We start from the raw sequence: 8,890 nt of genomic DNA, 5'->3' as shown, positions 1-8,890 counted from the left end.
GTGACTCTGTGACGCTTCTTCTCTCCTAACCTCTCTCTTCATGTGTCTCCTTCCTCGCTCGCTCGCTCGCTCGTGACTGCGGCGACAAGCCTCTAGATCCCGCCGCCTCCCCCGTACCCAACCCTTCCCCACCCGCCCGCGACTCTGGCGACAAGGCTCCAGATCCCGCCACCAGCGCTCCAACAGTCCCGGTAAGCGTGCTCCCCACCCCAAACACACACACCTCCACCCTCTCCTGCTCGCTCGCATCTCCGGCGATAGCCGCCACCGCTTTTAGCTCCGGATCCCGGCGCCAGCGCCTCGACGGTCTAGTTAAGCGCCGGCGGCAGAAGCTCTTCCCCTTCTCCACCCATTCATTTTCCTTGCTAGGGTTCGTTGTCCCCTCCTCATTCTCCTTCCCGAAGTGCTCTCTTCCCTTGTCCCCTCGTCCGCTTTGCTTGCTGGGATTGGCAATGTCTAGCTCTGATGGAGTGACGAACTTTTTCCCCTCAAGATCTAGCTCTGATGTACAGTTCTATGCTTCAAGATTCTGAATTTTACCGGTAGATTTGAGCGCCCCCAACAAAAAACCAACTCGTTTTCAGTTCGCGCAACGGGCGGCGTCGTAGCAGAGTCCCAGTCCTCTCGCTTTCTCCCTGCGATTCGGGACTCGGGGGATAAAGGCGGACGGAGAGAGAAGAAAGGCAAGGCAATCGCCGCGTGCATGCTTCCTGCCTTCTCGGTCGGCTCCAGCTCGCTGTTCATTCCCGCTCCGCTAGCGGTATCGGCCCGTGGTTCGTTCGATCCCGCGTTTCTCTCTGCCTTTATGGTTTGGTTTGGACCTTCGCCTGCTCGAACTTCGGTCAGCATCGAGTGCGTGTCTGCGTCATTCTTTTTTCTGTCTCGGTTACAGTTTTCATCCGTTACTAGCTCGAGCTGCTGATCTACTTGGGCTGGTTGGTTTAGCCTGGTTTGGTTTGCTTTGGAGCTGGCTTGTGTTTGTTCTTGTGATTAGGAGCTGGGTTGGTTTTAAGCTCGTGGGGTTCATGAGTAATATGACCGTGTGGTTCAGCCGTTCAGCTTTTCATTTGCTGTTTACGTCTCCAGGATGTATATTTTCGTTATTAATCGATATGGTTCAGCTTTACATTTGTTGTTTACGCCTTCCAAATATCTAATGGACATATAATTCATAAGACAGCAACCGTTTTAGTCGCAAAACTCATATTAAGTCTAAACATGTGGACATATAATTCATATGGCAGCAACCGTTTTAGTCTCAAAACTCATATTAAGTCCAAACATGTGAACACATATTAAGTTCAAACATGTGTACTACCAATTAATTAATACATAGTTGTTTAGTTAATGTTTCATTATGTTGGCTTAATTTTTCATCTTTCATTAACTGTACACTATAATTATTTAGTTAGTGATTGTTTATACGATTGCAATTATTTTACTTGATTTATGTACGCCATGTGTTTTAGGTTCTCCTCAGTTCTGCCTTTTTTGGGTCGAACCACGTGGAGTAATACCCCTGAAGTTCGGTGACTACATCAGCCAGGTATTTCGGACACACTTTGATCCATCACAATCGATGTTATTTAATCTACCAGTTCATGCGCATATGTAGAATTGTGATACTATTTTTTCGTTTAAATTGTGAAACATTGGATGTGTTCCTCGTTTGGAAATTGTAACAAAGATACAAGATTTCGATTGGTGGTTCTAACATTTGTGCTACGACTGTTGCCTTGGATGCTAGAGATTTGAGTTTGTATCTGTCATATAATTGGGATTTTATTTTTTCGTTTAAATTGTGAAACATTTCATGTGGTACAATCGAACCACGTGGCGTAATACCCCGGAAATCATTGACTGCATTAACCCGAGACTTAGTATAAACACTTAAATCTGTCATCTGTTGATGTTGCTTGTACTACCAATTAATCAATACACAGTTGTTTACTTTAGGTTTCATTTCGTTGGCTTAATTTTTCAATTTTTACTAACTGTACACTATCATTATGTAGTTACTGATTGTTTATACACTTGCATTTATTTTACTTGATTTATGTACTCCATGTGTTTTAGGTTCTCCTCAGTTCTACTTTTTTGGGTCGAACCACGTGGAGTAATACCCCTGAAGTTCGGTGACTACATCAGCCAGGTATTTCGGACACACTTTGATCCATCACCATCGATGTTATTTAGTCTATCGTATTTCAGACACTTTGATCCATCACCATCGATGTTATTTAATCTATCAGTTCATGCGCATATGTAGAATTGTGGTTCCATTTTTTCGTTTAAATTGTGAAACATTGCATGTGTTCCTCATTTTGCTAGTACAATATATATTTTTATACCGAAATATCACTAAACAGGAAAACATGGTACAAAACTTCTTACATAATAATGTCTTCAAGTTTCTGTAAACCATCTTGTAGATACATAACATAATGAAACATATTTAACAGGTTCGACACGTCTTAGAGTACTACGATGCATCCACGAGTTCAGAGGTAATTTCCATGTACTTATACATTGACTTATATACTTAGACACAGATAGATATTTTCTCTACTGTTAAGTTATCAAAAACAGCTAGTAACAAGAACAATGCTTAATCAGAGCACCGCATCACAAGAGAATAGCTCTGAAATAATGTGAGTATAACCTTGTTGAAAAAGGGCAGTGGGTAAAAGCACCCGCCCGCAACAGCAGGAGCTTGTGATTTGCTAGCTCCAAGACAATCTTCTTCGATAATGTTGACTTTTTTGCAATGACTTATAGTATAATTAGACCAACATGACAACCTCACATGAACCTAAAATACGTGCATAAAACCAGATTTTTATCAGGATGTACCTTTTCACTCTTTTTTATTGAAATATGAAATGAAATGATTGAATTTAGTTTACAAATTATTATTGGAGTTGTCCTAAATATGTCGTTATTATCTCATGAGGTTGAACCTTCCAGCAACAATGGTAATTATTATCAGGACCCCTCTTCCCTCCTGTCTAGTGGCTATACATCCATTTAATGCAAGTTTGGATCCTTTGCTACCTCTTGCTTCTTATGGGCAAACTAACCTTGGCAAGACTATTTGCAGCAAAGTAGTTGTTTGATTCTTTTGCTAATATGGGCAAATTAACCTTGGCAAGTTTGCTTTGTTACTAGAAAAATGAAAAAACGAAAATTTGAGCGTGTTATTTATAAGATCTATAGGATCCCTGCACTGTCATTTATAGACGACAACCTTACACAACTCTTTAGTTTCCATCCAATGTTCTTTGTATCTCCTCAAAAATACCACTATCATTTATAGACGACAACCTTACATGTCATTTTAATTTCCATCAAATGTTCTCTGCCAATGTATTGAACCGATAATAGTTATTTCCAGACCATCGATAGTCCCTGCATTAGTAGTTGCACTACAATAGCTTGTCCTTGATTGTCCAATATCATAAAGCTAATATGTTTGCTCTCCTATTCATTTCAGTGCAGCCCATACTTAATGTCCAAAAAAAATTATTGTGCTCTCTGGAATTTCAGCCGCACAAGCTCATTCTTTTGGACCATCTAAGCTAACTAACACTTTTTATTTTAGTCACAAAATGTTGACAGATATACAGATCAACTTACCAACAATGAATTGTCATCGCCACCAAAAAAGTATGTATGGCAAGACATTAGTTATAAAATGAAAACAAAGTATAACTTTTAAGCTTACAACTACAGATTCTATTCCATATTAATATAATACACTACGTGCTCGATGAAGCACACCTAGGTTAGCAATGCGATGCCAGATTCTACATGTTCCAAGAATGAAGACAGTTAGATCATCATGAAATATATCAAGGTGTGGCACCATTCAAGATCCTTTGTATACAAACCACACACCCTCATTTTTCCCTTTTTTCCCCATTAAAACAAACAAAAGTACGTTGTATCTCACAAAAAAACATAATTTAAGTATCTTGATGATTTGTTTCCGGAAATCAACAACCATAACCCAAAAAATATATTACTAATAATTGAAGCTGCTACTTCTAGCTTTATCTAGAAACATATATGCATATTTCGCGGACTTGCCTGACCAGACCTATAGTCTGAATTTTTTTGATGACGTGGATGGCTTCGTCGTTGCCGTTTTGGATATAACTTAGAAAAGTCTGAAAACATACTCATATATTTAGATTCTTGTGACATGATGCTTTTTAATTCTATATTCATGTCTTTCGACATATTGCGTCAAAAAAAGAAAAACATCAAGTTCAAGTTGACCAAAAATTTTCTTTGTTTTTGAATATGCAAATTTGTAACCTAACAATATTTGTCTCCCTCACTCCCTTTGTATTCTCTCAATCGAAATTAATTATGGCCAGTCATGAAGCATGCTTCTATGTTTCTTCATAAACAAATAATTCTACAGCTGATTACTTTGTAATGGATTCAATTTGGTCTCACACACACACACACACAAAAGAAACAGTTTCATACTCATATTTCATTAAAGAAAATATACTTTACACTTTGACAGAAAAAGGAATAATACAAAATAAATACATAAACAGAATACATGATTTCTATTTAAATGCTTTGGACCAAACTTACTTTTAATTTTGGCTTTACAATTTGATATACGGAATGCTAAATTGTTTTGCTTACCAAACAATCAAAATCAGCTAATAAATTTTCAACTTTCAAAATCTGACAATATATGTTTGTTATGCAATGGTGTCTCCCAAATCCGCTCGGCTAGGCAAATTATGGAAAACCAAATCAGTATTATGTCTGGTTGAAAACAACTGAGTTATTTACTGGATAAACGAACCATAAATTGATTCTTTTACGTGATTACATCAGAATATAGAGTAGACCACATCATTTACTAAAGTCTTTGTATATAGGATGACAGCTGGATGGAGGATAACAGTAGTGCAGCACTTTTCTTCAAACATTACCTAAATACAGTTGCCAGTGTTCTTAATAAACATGCTTGTGTACTGCTCTTTCCTCACTGTGTTAAATTGTTAGCCTCTTGATATACATTATTCGAAAAGCACTTTAAATTTTCAATTAAGTTTTTTTGTAACTTGAAATCTTGGAGAGAACATGGCTTGTTGTGTTAATAAACTTAGTACCTGCTTGCCGTGATCAGAGGGGAAGATAAAATAAACATGTTATGTGTAATTGTTTCTCTTTTTTTGAAAGAATATTATTTAATTTATGATCATAATATTGCATTGAGCTCTTTGATGCTGTCTAGACTAACATACTCCTCTCATTTGTATACATGTATTAGTTTTTTTTATTTTGGGCAAGAATAGGAGAGACTCCATCACTTTTGATCATAAGACTTTTGTGTACATATGAATCTGATGTTGGAGCCTTCCTAGAACTGTGTGTCTATGCAAGAAAGACTTCATCACTTTTGGTCTATAGACTTTTGTATACATATGACTCTACTGTTGAAGCCTTCCTAAAATTATGTTTGTCTATGTAAACTTTACAGACATATTATTACTGGATACTCAAGTATGTTACTTTATGCAACCTTGTTATGTATTGTAGTCTAAGTTTGTACTACTGCTATTAGTACCAAGAAAATATTGTTGAAATTTGAACAAGTGTTTCTAAATACTTGCTATTTCAAACAAAATAAGCTTGTCAAAGAAAAAGAAAGGGCAACACGCGCGCAGGCGCGCGCGTAATGCGTATAGTAAAATTAGTAGATGGGCGGCATAACGAGGCGAGCGAAGGCATAGCCTGCAGAACACTTGAGGGCATACATTAACACCTTTCTTTGTTTGTAACACTAACATCCTTTTAGAGTTTAAAAGAAGGTGGTAGGAATAGAACAGCATTCATTTTCACACACACAATTAACCACCAGACAAGACTCTTTCAAGCTAGTAGCAAACTAGCAATCGTCTTAGCCTTCGGCTCCTCACTTGAGGATTAGAACCTTGTATGTTTGTGCAGAATATTGCACTGTAAAACCTAACCTTCCTTGTGTCATTGTTCTCGTGACATCCTGACCCGACAGACAACGCAATCAAAGGGCATAGTAGTTGCCGTACGAGCAGACAGCTAATTTATTCACCAGATGAGATCAAAACAGGGCAAAAATAACATTGGAGAAACATTGTTAGGCTATTTTATTCAATCCATCCATAAATAATAACGACACGTTCTATTACGTCCATCTGCAGATGGGTGTTTTAGCCCTTCAACAGACAGAACACACATCACCCAGAGGCAACAAGAAATATATATACACAAAGAAAATATTATCATATTTAGCTTAGACCTCCGGCCACAAAGATACTGTACAGTTCTTGGTACGGGGAGGAGGGCATCAATAGATATATGATAATTGTGTGTTGCTACGGTTGATCTGACGGTTTTAGAAAACTGTAGCAATCCAGCTGCAGCATTTCTCCTCCATTAACTGGGTCAAATTGACATCTGTAGAAGCTGCAAAACCATTGGGTGGGGGGGGGGGAGAAATATTTAGATTCAAACATGTATCTTCAACTACTGTGTTTATAGCTGTTGATGAAAATCAATGTTCGATTCCATGTTCTCACCTTCCATCCATACCAACAACTGACACGGTATTCTTCTCATGTCCAAATGCAACAATGTACTGCTCCCCCTCATGGAGCCTGAACTGAGCTACTGACCACTCAGAATGGAAATATTTCGGCAACACACCTGCCATTGATGGAAAGTACAAAAGTAAAAACGAGCCTTTTTTAAAAAAAAAAGGCAATCAGAAACAGTACCACTCCCAATTTTAGATGGTCTCATCCCGGTGTAACTACCACACACACACACACACACACACACACACACACACACACACACACACACACACACACATATATATATATATATATATATATATATATATATATATATATATATATATATATATATATATATATATATATATATATATATATATATATATATATATGAATAGTCATTACTCGGTGTTTGATTCTAAGCTTCCAGCAAGACATACTCCCTCTATTGTTTTGCATGTCGCATTAGATTTGGCCAAGTCAAATGTTTCTATATTTAACCATCAATCAAGAAAATAAATTTGTTAACAACAAAATATTTCCTGTTTGAATCCAAGGGACTAAATTTTAGTCCCGTGACTCCCGTCATGTTTGAATACTAGTTAGAAGTATTAAATATAGTCTAATTATAAAACTAATTACACAGATATGAACTGAACGGTAAGACGAGTCTATTAAGCCTAATTAGTTCATAATCCGCCTATGTGATGCTACAGTGAACATTCACTAATCATGGGTTGCTTAGTCTTAATAAATTTGTCCCGTCATTTAGTCTTCATCTATGTAATTAGTTTTATAATTAGACTATGTTTGATACTTGTATTTGGTATTCAAACATTCGATCTGATGTGATACGAACTAAATTTTATTCAGGGGAACCAAACATCCCCTTACGTTTTTAGCAGTGTTATTAAAACTACGTTTAAACCACATTTAAACTACAAAACACTAATTAGAGGTTGAAACCACATTTTGGCGTTTTTGCGTTCTAAACTGTAAAATAAAGTGTTTCATGCGTTTTAGACCATTAGCTATTTTTGGGCCCAGTATGTTAGTTACTTTTGGGTCCAATCCGGCTCATGGGTGAAGTTTTGGTAAGCCACTAACCTCTCTGTTTTGGTGTTTAACTTCATGCTATTGTCTGAAATTATGATATATTGGTATTTTCCTATGTTGTTTAAAACTATGTTTAAACTTTGTTTAAATGTTTAAAAGTCAAAACTTCACCCATGAGCGTTTCAACGTTTTAACATTTTAATAACCTTGGTTTTTAGATTCACTATGTGAAATACATTCAAAATATACAATTTACATGTTGTCGAACTACATGGATTTTTCAAAGAAAACAGGAGTATACAGATGATACTAAAATATAAAGGGCAAAATCAAATCTAATAAGAGATCAAGGAAAACACATTGTATCCTTGTAACGATTTAAAATTTATTAATATGAGAAATGCAACATATACTGAAACTTCTAAGGTTTATTGTCCAACAAACTAACTCCCAAAGTACAATGCGTAAATCTAGGAGAACCATTTAAGACAAACCACAACTAATAATAAGTTTGTACATTTTGAAACAAAACTTTCCAAACCTATAAAAAATCATTCACAGTAAACCAAAAAGGGGACTTCTCCCAGACATTGGTATCCTGACTCATGTCGTTAGAATGGATAGATAAGGAACTTACCCTTAATGAACGAAAAAGGGGGACTTATATGCGAAACTTCAGGATCTGGAGCAGGTATAGGTTTATCATTTGCAGTCGATCCCACATTTATCTTCAAATTGAACACATGTATTGTTCCTTTATCACTGGACACAGCCAAATACTGCAAATTATTCGAGAAAGCCAAGCTATATATTTCTGCTCTATCAGCACCTCTCCTTACCTACAACAGAAGAAAGCAGACACAATTAGTAATCATATCCTCAGTAAAAAGTAAGGTACTGTAATGTTAAGACTTTGTCACATAATACACTTGTCAAAGAAGAAAAAGAGATGGGCTTGCAGTTGGCTGATGGGCCTTAGCGAGCATATTTTCACCGTGGCTGCATGCCTATATGCACATCTTAGTTTAGTCCCACTGCACCTGTAGGCGAGAGGAGCCAGAGGAACATTGATTAATGAAGACCCTATTGTGTTCGGATTTTTATTTGGACAGTGACCAGATATATCTGATAAATTTATCAGATATTAGAAATATTATATTCGCATCTGATATTCGAATAAAATATCTATATTTGTATCTAATATCCGACAAAATATCCGGATATCCGAAAATTGTGTCTGAATA

General features: G+C 36.8%; 1 long non-coding RNA gene across 1 annotated transcript; it reads right to left on the bottom strand.

The window, feature by feature from the left end:
- Nucleotides 1–5,301: 5,301 nt before the first annotated feature.
- LOC103642527 (uncharacterized) lies at nt 5,302–8,498 on the bottom strand. The gene is made up of 3 exons (XR_002265684.2): nt 8,284–8,498; nt 6,591–6,717; nt 5,302–6,477 (listed from the first exon to the last, which is right to left on the bottom strand). It is a non-coding gene; the product is annotated as an uncharacterized lncRNA (long non-coding RNA).
- Between the last annotated feature and the right edge of the window lie 392 nt (nt 8,499–8,890).

This window comes from Zea mays, chromosome 10 (assembly GCF_902167145.1).
Source record: "Zea mays cultivar B73 chromosome 10, Zm-B73-REFERENCE-NAM-5.0, whole genome shotgun sequence".
Taxonomy (NCBI): Eukaryota; Viridiplantae; Streptophyta; class Magnoliopsida; order Poales; family Poaceae; genus Zea; species Zea mays.
The sequence above is the reverse complement of the archived record's forward strand: the minus strand, read 5'-3'. Positions and strand labels throughout refer to the sequence as shown.